Below are 13921 nucleotides of genomic sequence, written 5' to 3'. Positions count from 1 at the left end.
TATATGTGTATTATTTGTTGATTGATATAACGCCGACGCGACGCCTACAAAACGACGCTAAAAAAAAAACGCTGCTTTTTCTTGCTCTGCGGACCGCGACGTGACGTCCTCCCGTCTTCGCAATACACAAACGAGTGTGATCGTTGTTACGAAAATTATTTCAACGAAGTCAACTGAAAAATGTGTGCGTGTGTGTGTGTGTGTATGTGTGTCTGTGTGTGTGTGTGTGCTAGCTACAATGTATGTGTGTACATAGCAGTGGCGTCGACGTCGACGCTGGCAGCGCAGCAGCTTTGTGTGTGTATACATAAAACTCATACACATAGATATACACACACACACAAACATACAGAGAGGAAAAAGATACACAAAATACATAGAGCTGACGCTACAGCCGGCGCTGCTGCAGCAGCAACACGACTACGACCCGAACATGCAACGAACATTTGCCGAATTACTGCTGCTGCTGAGGCTGGTGTTGCTGCTGCTGCGAGCCCCGCCACCAACAATATCGTTATTACTGTTGTTGTTGTCCCCCGCCGCACACCTTGCAGCCCCCTTGTGCACTTCTTCTATCGACTAGCTAAGCGGCGCTGCTAGCTACAGCTACTACAACGGCACAGTTACTGTGGTGCAATTCCCATAAACCTGCAGTAGCAATTTAAATCAAGCATTTACACATACATACACACATTTATATGTATGTGTGTAACTTTTTCTTTTTTTGTGAGAAAGAAGCCAAACTTCTGCATCTTAAATACAAATAGAAAACACATAAATATGTATATATAATATCATATTTGTACATATAATAAAACAGAAATTAATAAATAAATCATTCTCAGCCAAAAGGGGAAAATGCATCTAGTTATTATTAAATGTTTAAATATGCCTATCCCTGGTCCACCACTGTCTCTCATATATATTCATTGGCTCTTCTGGTCTCTGAATTATATCGGGTCGACTTTTAAAACTGATAAGGATTAAATACACTTCTAATGGGATCGGCTGAGAAGGGAATAGCAAAATTATAATCGTGTTCACTTTTGCTTTAACTAGTTTCAAAAAAAATAGTAAAGAAATAACGATGATAATAATAATACTAGTAATAATAATAATTAATAATAATAAAAACAGCAAGAATAAGAATAACAATACTACTAATAATAATTAAAAAAATATATAATAATAATAAAATAATGTACTTAACCACAAGACCATATACATATCAATATATGCATTTACACACAAATCTATATATATAAATGTATATATTGTGTATTGTGTTTTGTGACCACTGTGCAAGCATAGCTTAAGCCATGTACGATTCAAACACATAGCGGTAGAGCTGATGGCGGCGACGTCGATGGCTGCGTCGGACGCTGGCTTTGCGCTGCCTTGGCTGCAGCGTGGGTCAAACATGCCATCGTCTGTCCGATGTCCGTTGGGTCTCTGCCTGTGTATGTGTGTATTTTTGGGGCAGCAGAGCGAACAGTGAGCGGGGGCGTCTCTATTTTTGGCAGCGCCATGCTAACCCCGCCCCCACCACTGCCACCCGGCTCAAGCAATGCGACCCCTGCCTAGCAATAGACGTGAATGTGTATGTATGTGTGTATGTGTATGTGTGTGTGTTTATTTGTTTGGCATGCTGCAGCATGGTCTGTGTATACGCTCGCAGGCCCTGGCTCTGTGCACGTTCCCTTTCCCCTCTCTCTTTCTCTCGCTCTTTCTGTCTCCCCCCACCCCACATCACACTCTTTCTCACTCTCTCTCCCTCTTACTTGGTCGCTCTCAATCTCATTCCCTGGGTGTATGCAAGAAGTTTTCGTTATTCGCGCGCTCTGTGTGCTCAAGAAAGGCCCCGCTTCGTTCGGCAGCAGCAGCAGCGGCAGCAGCAGCGGCAGCAGACAAGACAGCAGCTGCCGACGACAATGTAGACAGCGCTTTGTATGTATGTACACAAATACACAAATACATATATGTGCATATGTATGTGTGTGCGTGATTTTTTTTTGTTGCTTCTGCTGCCGACGCTACGCTAGCTGGGCCATTGTACGGTAAAAAGTAAAAGAGCGCCGACTGCGACGAAGCTGGCGTCGGCTGCGCAGTGCTAAAAGGTCGCCCTCTAAGTGCATTCCCAAAAAAAAAAAAAAAAAAAAAAAAAAAACGCACGCTTAATTTAACCATTCCATAAATGAATTTAGTTGCCGCTCGCCCACTCCACTCTCTAATCTCCACACTCCCTCCCCCCCCCCCCCCCGCAGAGCTTTGCAGCTGAATCTAAATTTAGATTTCAGCACAGTTACTTACAAATGTATGTATGTATGTGTGTGTATGTTTTGATTTTAGAGCTCATTGCTAATTAGTCAGCTGTGTGGGCCTTTTCCCGTATTGTGTGAATACCAAAAGTGCTGCGATTATACTGTGGTGTTTCCCTTACATGTGACTACATATATGTATGTATGTGTGTGTATATGTGTATATGCATACATACAGACGAGCACGCACTGGCATCGATAAGCGTCGTTTTCGTCATCCCGAACAGCGGCAGCAGCGAAAAGCGAGGCCCCGTTTCGTGCTGCGCTTTGCTATGTAAACACAGCTAAGCATGTCCATGTCCATGTCTATGTGTTGTGTGTGTGTGTGTGTGTGTGTGTGTGTGTGTGTGTGTGTGTGTGTGAGCTCGTCTTTTCCCATTGAGATATGAAAGGGTGGTGGGATTGGCTCCTTGTGGGGGATAACGGGTAGGGGAGGGGGAGTGGTGGGCATGAGTTATTGGTGGCTTAGCAATTTGTTGCTATTTGTGCATTGGCAATACTTCGATATAATATTAACTCTGTCTATTTTTATGCTGGCTCAGCGGGTGTCGAGGGCGCCAGGAGGCGATGACGATGTGTATACATACATACATACATACACGCATACACACACACACACACAACACATAGGCATGGACACGCATGCATGCATACACACATACATATATATGTACAACATTAAAGAAATGCTTGCATTTCGAAATAAAAATAGATGGCTTAAGCCTAAGCATAAATCGAACAGATTGTATTTAATTTTGGTGTATTTATGTATATAATATTGAAAGTAAATAGATCAAATATTTCTAGAAAATAACAATGTTTAATTCTACCTCCAACCGTATAGATCTCTTATCACCAATACAAAAATCTAGTCTCTTTTTTAATCCTTTCATTGACATCTTCAAAATATGGTATGTAGCTTTAGAAAACCTTTCTTTTTTTTTTATGTAGCATTTATATTTTAAACATTAATCAACCTATTCAAAGGCTATAAAACATTGATTTGTAACAGAATGAATAATAACAGTGAATTACAATCTATAACATAAACATGGGACAGGTTTTAGCAGTTAATAAATAACATCAAAAATTACATTTGTGGCACATTTATTTAACGCCCTACAGTCCAGAGGTCGCTGGTGTGGAGGCGCTTCAACCTCCTGCGTGTTGTATTCGACCCAAGTGAGCAGGCCAAAGGGTTGACATGGTTGTGTAAACGGTCATTGTACCGACTTGTATGTCTGTTAATTTGTTGACTGACTGTCAGCAATCCGAAGTCGTTGAGCAGCGTTCTGTTGCACACATATGGTGGAGCACCAGAGATGTCTCTGAGCACCTTGTTCTGCAAGACTTGAATTTGATTAATCCAAGATTTTGCAGCTGTGCCCCAGAATGGTATTCCATATGTCCATGTAGGCAAGATGATGCTCCTGTACACCAGCAGCTTGTTGCTCAAGCTGAGTTTGCTTGATGGCTTCAGCAACCAGTTGAGTTTGGTTTTTTTGGATCTACACGCTGCTGCAGTCAAATGGATGTGCTTGCGCCAGGTAAGTTTCCTGTCCAAGAACGTACCCAGGTAGCGAACATGGTTCTCCTGAGGTATGACCGTGTTATTGAGTCGGACAGTTGGACAATTACCATTCCTGAGCGCGAACGTGCAGTGCTGAGACGTGCTCCCATTGACGCAGATGTTCCACCGGTTGGCCCAACTACTAAAACCATCCAAGAACCTCTGCGTAACCGCAGCTGCTCTCCAAGCAGTGGTGGAGTTAGCAAGGAACACTGTATCATCCGCGTATGTAGCAAGCAGCGTGTTTCTGGCTACTGGTATCGGCAAGTCCGCGGTGTACAAAGTGTACAAGGCAGGTCCAAGGACACTACCCTGCGGTACACCAGCTCCAATGGGGCGGATGTTTGATCGCTCGCCCCTAACTTCTACCATAAAAGAACGGCCAAGCAGGTAAGACCTGAGCAGTAAATACTGCGCTGATGGTAGCAGGGACTTAAGCTTAAAAAGCAGGCCATCATGCCATACGCGATCAAATGCTTGCTGGATATCCAGGAAGACGGCAGAGCTGTACTGCTTATTTTCCAAGGCCTCGAGGACGTGCTGTACTACTCGATGAACTTGCTCTGGTGTACCATGGTGATGCCTGAAGCCAAACTGATGATCAGGAATGGCCCTCTGGAAGCCACTTACTGCCAACAATCTTCCAAGAAATATTTTTTCAAATATTTTGGAGAAAGTGGACAGCAAGCTTATCGGTCGATATGACGAGACAAGATTATCCGGCTTGCCAGGTTTCGGAATCATCGCAATCGCAGCGCACTTCCACGGAGTGGGGAAGTGGTGGATGCGAACCATGGAGTTAAAAAGTAGCACCAAGAACATCACTCCCTTCTCAGGGAGGGCCTTAGCAACTCTGCCGTCAATGCCATTATAGCCAGGGGCCTTAGTGGACTTAAGCCTGCGAATCTGTAAGCGGACCTCAGTAGGGGCGATAGTTGTGATCGGTTGTACAGGATCTAGATCTGCATTTAAAAATGCTTCAGTGTCCTGTACCTGGCTGGGCGATGCAAGTGCAAAGGGCGTGAAACGACTTTGCAGCTCAATGCGCCAATGCGCAACCCTATTTGACTCATCTATTTGCAAGTGCATCGTGCAACAGGCTCGTCATGGCCGTAAGTGTCTCACTCAGCTTGTCGAATTTCGACATCAGACTGTCAAAAAGGAGCTGGGAGTGCTCATGGTACAGATAAGGCTGCTGCACTAGCTGAAATTGTTGCTGCGGGGGCTGTGGATGATGCTGGCGCTGTGGCTGCTGGTGTTGGTTATGCTGACGTGGTTGTTTGCCGTTCTTGTTGTGTGATCTGTTGCTGATTGCGTGGCGAATGGAACGGGATTCGCTTGTCTGTGAACAACCTCTGTATTGCTCTGTAGGCATCAATACCATTTGGCATTACCCTTACAGTGCCACCACCATTGCATTTGAGCAATAAGTGGGGGAAGTTTAGAATACGTGTAAATATATACAGTTCCGGTCAAAATAATAGTAGTGCTGCTTCTCAAAGCATTTAATAAAAATATGACTCATTTCAATACGAATAAAAAGTGTTTTGTTTCTCATTTGGAAATGTTTAAGAAATATAACCTTCCATTACATCTAAAGCTGTGAAAATTTCATTGATATATTTAAATATTCACTTTATTATTATTATTATTGGGGAAGCTGCACCGCGACCTATTTGATCTATTGTGCCCCCTTCTGAGCCTATAGCTCTTCCATCAGCCCCAACTCCCTTACGAACGTGAGGATCTTTGTTGGGTTAAGGTCTTCTATATCTTTGCAATTCAAAACATGCGCCCCTAGGATGCTGCTTCTTCTTCTAGTTAAGGCAACACATTCTGCCAGGATGTGCATCGAAGATTCCTCCTCTCTTTCACAAAACCTGCACAGATCGCTACTATCTATGCCCAATTTTCTCAGGTGACTCCTTAGTCTACAGTGTCCTGTCAATAGACCGGTAAGGTAGTGTGTCTCCCTATGACACTATATAGTTCTGGTACTATTAGGGGCCTTCCTGCCCCCATTCTTGCTTGCTTGTCAGCTGCCTCGTTTCCCGCTATGTCCCTGTGACCCGGGACCCATCGTAGGGTGAGCCTGTTGTGAGTCCCGAGTAGGTCTAGCTTTGAACGAACTTCATGGACTACCTTCGATGTTATCTTAGTCCCCATTATAGCTTTCAATGCTGCTGGACTATCGGATAGGATCGATATATCCGTATTCCGATAGTTACGTTCTATGTTGAAGTTCGCACATCTCCCTATCGCACACACTTCAGCCTGAAATATGCTGGTGTGCGTTCCCAAGATTCATGGTAAAATACCCGAGGACCCACCATTCCAACGCCGGTGCCCTGATTCGTGAGTGATCCATCGGTGTACCATTTTATGGTGTGCGGTTTCATGGGATGGACTTCATCCAGAGTTGTCCATTCCCTTTTACTACTCATACGAACTGTGAAATTTCGCTCGAATATGTATTTGGCTACCATTTCGCCCCTAGGTTGCGTCAGTAGGGGTAGTTCGTTTGAAAGGAGTTGGGCATCTTTATGGCTTAGGATATGGTTGCCCCCAACTCCTTCTGCCGATATCCTAAGCAGCATGGCTTTCTGCTTGAGCCTTATGATAGGATGGAGTGGTGTGAGCTCCATTAAGGCTTCAAGGGCCATTGTTGGGCAGGTGCGCACAGCTCCTGTCATACATACGCAGGCCATTCCTTGCAACTTTTGTAGTTGTTTCTTCATGGTGATCATCCGCGCGTAGAGTCCAACCTCCATACACCAGTCATACGTTATCCTTATCCCTGACTGGACTATGTCACAGAGTGATTCTTCAAATTTGCCTCGCGCTATGACCTTGACATTGAATACCACTGTTAGCAAGTCTGTTTAGTAGTTCGTCTACTAACAGACTCCAGAGTAGCGGAGACGAACTGCAGCAGGAGTGTCTTCTGTGGTTGTGGTGTCCACATTGACAGCCACCCTGTCACTTGGCTCAGACTGAGGCTTAGCTCCAGATCGCCTCTTTAAACCGCTTACGGGGATGGTCCCGTAGCGGAAATAGATCTGGTGCCCCTTCTCCACAATGATATCCTTGGATAGCTCGTCTATCCCTATGGCGAGGAGGGCTCCTCCGCCCTCGTTCCTCCTGGAAATCACCTTCCATGTGTCGGTCTCGATCCTGTTCTGGTTCCTCAGCAGAACCAACAGGGATTCGGTCGACCGATCCACACTTCTGGGGCAAAACAGCGTGATGCAGTGTATATATTTTTTTTTAAACTACAATTTGTAAGTATTTATTTATACTTTTTATTAACATTATATTGACCGCAGCTGTATATGTTCATACATACATACATATGCAGAAAGGATTTGATCGTTGAAGCAAATTGGAAACGTTTAAGAAGACAACACAAGACAGAATTGCTGTTTGAGAAGCAAGAGAGCGAAAAGCTTTTAAGCAAAATACTGTAAATATTTGTTGTCTCTCTCTCTTTCCTTCGGCATCGCGCCCTCTTTGTGCACTCTGCTTTAATGTAGAAAGCTGTAGACTTTCTTCCATTACTACAAACATTTAAGCATACATACAAACTGATACGTACTGATATGCAAATTATTAATATGAATATACATATGTATGTAAGTATGTATGCAAGATGGTCTAGATTGGCCAGTTGGACCGGATATCCGCTCGCCCACAGCCACAGACACAAACACACACATACACATATGTATGTATATATACATATGTACACACAATCTGTGGCCTTAACGGCCATTACAACTTTTGCAGCTTAGTTTATTTTCTGATTCATTGTCACTATCCACATCTTTGCTTATCATTTTGTTGTTGTTGACTTTGTCGTTGTTGTTGTTGTTGCTGTTGTGGCGGTCTATGCAAATAAAAACTAAAACAGAAGATGTAAAAGCAGCAAGACGTGCTTAATAAATTAAAAACAAACACACAAATGCATAAACATACAAATGTACACACACACACACACGTATATATATATATATATATATATATATATATATATATATATGTATATATATACACTATAATTTACTGCACTGTTATTCGCCTGCATATTCGCCCACTATCTCTCTCTCTCCCACCCGCTCTTTCTTATCTTGCTGTAATTTATCCGACGCGTACATACTTTTCATTTGGTCACACGTGTGATGTTGTTGCTATTATTGTTAGCAAGCAAGTTGCTTGCACTCTTCGCACTAAATATTATGAAGCTTTTCTCTCTCTCGGACAAGCAATATCCTTCGACAGCGTCACCTGGTGTCACAACATGCAATTGATATTGTCGCCTGCTGCCTCAGCTGCATCATTAATTCGGCATTTCTATTTCGCGACGTCGGCGTAGACGCTGGCAGCGCTGGTTTTTTTCTTTTCTATGTCGCTGCGTTTGTTTTGTTGCGCTTCTTTCCCCGTATGTGTAGGGCATATTTGTTTGCGGCAACAACCAAATGAACAATTCATTCTCAAAATAAATAAATAAATTATTACATCCATAAAAATGTACAAACAATACAACAGTTGATTTATAACAATCATATACAACAGTTCTGATTCACACAGGCGACAGGTGAACAGCAACTGTTCCTCTCACTCGCTCTCTTCTTTGCGAAGCGTAGCGTATGGTAAATGTCAAACAGGCCGGCACATCGAAATTCTGACCTAAACAACACGCAACAAGAACAATCGACGGCCATAAAAAGACGCGAAAAATAAATAAATAAAAAGAATCATAAAGGAAAGAAGAAAAAGCGAGCCGAACGCGCAAAACGTTTAGCGGCCTTCTGTCTGTGTGAGTGTGTGTGGTGGTGTCTGTGGGTGGGGCCGAAGTTGCTGCTCTGTCGAAGCAAACGACAAGCGTTGTATATGTGTATATGTGTGTATGCATACAGTTAGACTTTGCCGTAGTCGAAATGTTGTCGTCATCAAACTTCGTGGCCATACGAACGGCTGCTGCTGCTTCTTCATCATTCAATTTACTTGCTTGTACACAGATTGGCTTACATATACATACACACGCACACGCACATACACGAAAGCGGCGCTGCCGCCGTCGCTGCTGCTGCTGCCGCCACGCAACGCGCTCCGTCATTTTGGGCTATGCGTGTGCCTGTGTGTGTGTATGTGCGAGTATGTATTTGGTGTTTTTTTTTTCTTTTTTGTTTCTTCTCTTTCTGTTGCTGCTGCCGTTGATGTTGTTGTTATTGTTGCTGCTGTTTGTCGTTCGTTGCTCGCTCGTTTGCCGTCGGCTGCCGTCGATGCGCATATTTAAACGTGTTGCATAGTCTCTTGCCAGGCCCTCGTCAGCCGGCCGCAAAGCAAAAGCAAGCAAGGCGAACGGTCGTCGTGGCCGTCGGCCCGTCAGTTCGTCACTCATTCAAGCACGTTGCTAGCTAGGCACACACACACACACACACACACACACATATATATATATATATATATATATATATATACATATATATATATATATATATATATATATATACATATATATATATATATATGTATATATATATATATACATATATATATATACATATTTATAAAAATATATACATATACATAACATATATCTGTGTGTATGTATGTATATATACACACACACACACACAAATTCAATTGGCCTCAATAATGAATTAACGAAAAGCTACAACAACAACAGCCGCAAAAACAACAGCAATGTTGACGTAGCGTGCGAAAAGCAGGGTATGGGTCAGGTGACTGGGCGTTGTGGAGGGGGTAGGGGGAGGGTGTCGGTGCAAACATGCTTGCTGTGAGAGAGTGTGTGAGAGAGAGAGAGAGCGAGTAAGCGACTGAGCGAAAGAGATAAGCGAGTTGTGTAAAGTTGTGTTGTTACTGTTATGTGCCGTATGTATGTGTATGTGTATGTATGTGTCAAGCTTTATTTTTGAATTTCTTAACATTTTGTTGTAATTGTTTTATAGCTGTTGGGGATTTTTATACCCTGCACACAAACAAACTCTTTAAATGGGTATAATAAAATGAGCAAATGCAAACGCAAATGTGCTAATGATGCATTATACGTATGCATGTATATATGTGAGTATGTACATATATATATATATACTGTTGATCTTTTATTATCTTTTGTCTATTGCATTTAATGTGTCTTTAAATGCCTTTGGGAATTTGTGGCAATTTGTGTAGATTAAAACAAATATCTATCGATTTCCTCACTCTGAAGAATGTATCGATTAATATCGTTTTGAAGTGTGCTCGTCTTGCACGTGGTATCTACTAGTCAAACACGCTTGACTACAGCAGCTTGGGTTTTTTAATTTTTTTTTTTATGAATTTCACAATTTTTGGTTGTAATTTTTGTTGTTTGGGGACTTTTTATACTATAGTTATATTTAGTCAAATATATTATATATACATAAAAAATATTATATATATATGTATATACATATATACATAATATTATATATATACATATATATATATATATATATATATGTATGCAGTCACTGCCACCATCCGCTACTGCTGCTGAGAAAAACTTGTTGTGCCTGCCTAACGAAACGGGGCCTGCCTGCGAACAGCGAGTCTTTTGGGCTCTGTTGACTCTCTCTAGATTCAAGAGAGGGCTACACGGCAGACGTAGGCGTGGACGAGGAAGAGAGGGGTGGGGGGTATGGGTAGAGGGAGAGAAGCGAACACCAGCAGAATGAGTAAGCGAGCGCGTTGCGCAAGGCCGGCCATTGTGTTTGCTAACGAAACAGGGAAGAGAGCAACAAATCGAAAAAACATATGTTTGTCAGTGTGTGTGTATGTGTGTGTGTGAGAGAGAGAGAGAGAGAGAGCAAGATAGTGTGTGTGTGTTTGTTATCGCAATCGCTGCTTCTAAAACCGCCCACGTTCCACGCCCTTCATCGGTCCCGTCCGGACCCAGAATAATTTTTTTTTTGGTGATTGATATCTTCATTGAAAACTACAGCCACGGGGCCTTGTGGGTGGGTGGCTGCTGTCCGATGGGTCGCGTGAGTGATTGCATATATGCTCCTCTATCCCTCTCTCTCGCTCTCTTTGTCATTATGCTCTCCTTCGCTCTGTCTTTGTGTGTGTGTCGGTTGGTGTAAATTTAACTTGTTTTTGTTGATTTTCTTCCCCCTCTTCTCTTTTCCCTTATTTTCATTGTGTTCGTTTTACTTCATTTGCTTGCTGTTTGTTTTCGCTTTGTGTTCTTATTTGCCTGTGATTTCATTTTCTTTTTGTACCTTTTTTTTGTATTTTTTGCTTTTGCCTAAGCAACAACAAATACGTAAGTATGTGTGTGTGTGTATGTGTATAGCATTGAGAACCCGTTATGGCTCCTTTCTCTCTCGCCGTCTCTATCTATCTCTTTCTCTCGCCGCATAGAGCGCTTGCAGTCGACGTCATCAGTCGTCGTCGCCGTCGTCGTCATCATCAGTTTCTTGCTGTGTCTATTATTATCGTTATCAATATTATAACATTCGCATTGCGCTACACACAACTCAGCCGCGCATATTAATCATGAACTACGCTCGAGCGCAAGCGGGGATGTTTTTGATAAAGATTGCTATGTGTGTTAAAGAAAAGATCGTTTTCAATGTTTTCCAAGTTATTTTTTTAATGACACATTTTGCACTAATACATATGAGGCTATAAGTTATCGATTGATAATATAGGAAAAAGTGGCAATTTTATTTAATGCAGTCAGCACCTTCAAAAAAGCTTTCTCATCATTATTCGACTGCTGGCGACCTTGAGTAGCAGCGCATGTAAGTGTCAGACTGGCCGACGCACAACTCATTGCCTGCAAATTCCTAGTCGGATTGTCTGCAATGCTGATGACGATGGCCGGCTTGGTGCGCGTAGCGTTAGCGTTAGCGTTGGCGTTGTCGTCGGCGTTGACGTTGGCGTTGTCGTTGGCGTTAGCGTCATCAGCATCATTGCATATCAATGCATTCTGTTTCTCTAGCATGCGCTGCGAACTCTTGACGTTCGTTAAGATTTACAATATGACAACCCCATAAAAGCGACGACGACGTCGAAAAATTCAAGTGCTGGCGCCAGCCGCAAAATTTTCCCATGCAGTAAAAGCAAAACAACAACAATGATGACAACGACGGCGTCGACGCTTCCGCATGTTGCGAGTCAAAAGCACAGTTAAAACTTGGCTGCTAGTGTGTGTGCCTGTGTGGGCACCTCTTATCACACACACACGCACAGACACACTTACCTGGACATGGGCCCTCTGCCCAGGGCCAGAAATTTGATCGTTGACTATTGCTGCCATCTATCGGTCAGAGTGAGAGCTCAAATTGAGTGGGCCTAGCAGAGGCAGCGGATATATAATTATGTGTGTGTGTGTGTGTGTATGTGTCAGCTTCTCAGCAGCAGAAGCAGCAGCAAGATTAGCAACAGAAAATTCCACTAAAGCTGACGCTGGCAGCGATGCCGGCGCCGGCGCACCCAGCACAGCAAACTTTGTTCGTTTTCACATACATATTTGTTGTTGTTTTTTTTTTTTTTTTTGGGTTCCTCTTTTTTTTTGATGTTGCTTTTTTTTACTTTTGCCAATTCATGTTTTTAAATTAGCAGCATGCTGGATAAAATGAGAACAAACCAAAGAGCGTGCGAATGAGTGTATGGAATTTGAGGGGGGAGAGGGGGAGGCAGATGTTAGGCGAAGGGTGGCCATTTTTGGCAGCAGCGCGCTAGATGCGTTAGACAAAGAAGAAGAAGAATTGGCAGACATATAACATATGCATGTATATACATTTGTGTATGTATAAAGTACAGTTTGCTGCTTAACTGAAACAAGCGCAGCCTGTCGGCCGCCATATTTGCTGTTCTTGTTGTTGTAACTGCAAGATGGCGATCAAGAGGCTGCACAGAGTTGCCAGGCATTTGTGCGAAACGAGCAAATTTCGCCACTGATCAAACTGAGTTAGTTGTCTGTGCTAATATAAAAAAAATAAATGAACGCTGGTAGCTCTGCGTTCTGTCTGTAGAAATTGTTGCTGTTTCTTTTATTATTTGTTTTTTTTTTTTCCATATAAATATACCGTCATGCACATATTTAAATGTAAATTTGTTTTGTTGACATGAAATACGTTGATTTCATCGTTGTTATTTTTTTTCTTCTCTTATTTTTGTTGTTGCTTGGCATGATTCATCAATTATGAATTTACATGCATTTTTCAGTTACCTGAAATGGAACTCACAAAATGCTGATGAGCTTTGCCAAGTGAAAGCATATCTCATATGCATGCCTGTAAAAATATGAAAATAATATCTACAGATTCATATACACACAACAAAATAATAATAATTATTAAAACAGTTTCTTGAAAAAAGTGCATTGAAAAAATAAACAAACACATCGAAATTACAAATTTCGAGCCATTTTATTTCATTATGGGAATTTTCAATGATTCAATTACAATGAAAATTGCCGCACTTTGCCACACTGGAAGCAACGAAAGGGGCGGGGGTTGAAGTAGCGCTCTCAAATAATCTGTTGGCGGTGGTGGGTCAGTTGCTCCTTTTTTTCATTACAAACTGTGTTGGGAAATGATTACTATTTCATTTTTATTACCATTCTCGGGGGTGGATGCAGGGTTGATCGCAGGTGTGCATTAATCATTTATGATATGGTGCGTGATCTGCATTGGAAAAGTACGAAAGATATTATGGGGTAGATGTGAGGGGAGGGCAGGGTAGGGGTGCTCATTAACGGCACGTGTTTGAAAGTATAGAGAGAGAGAGAGCGAAGGCTTTGCCCATTCGTTCGTAAGTGCGAGTGACAAAGACAAGGGCAGCATACCATGCTATCCCTTTCTGGAGCGATAGGAGTCGGTACAGTTGTGCTCAACTCGATGTAACCAGTAGAAATGCTGATATATTCTGAACCCAGCTGTTGTATATATTCTAGTTTTATTGCCAAATTTCATTATGAAATATTGGAATGAGTGGAAGTGCTCTCATTTCTTATGATTGGCACAGTCGCTGAAGGATA

This window comes from Drosophila grimshawi, unplaced genomic scaffold, assembly GCF_018153295.1.
Source record: "Drosophila grimshawi isolate 15287-2541.00 unplaced genomic scaffold, ASM1815329v1 contig_848, whole genome shotgun sequence".
Classification (NCBI taxonomy): domain Eukaryota; kingdom Metazoa; phylum Arthropoda; class Insecta; order Diptera; family Drosophilidae; genus Drosophila; species Drosophila grimshawi.
The sequence above is the reverse complement of the archived record's forward strand: the minus strand, read 5'-3'. Positions refer to the sequence as shown.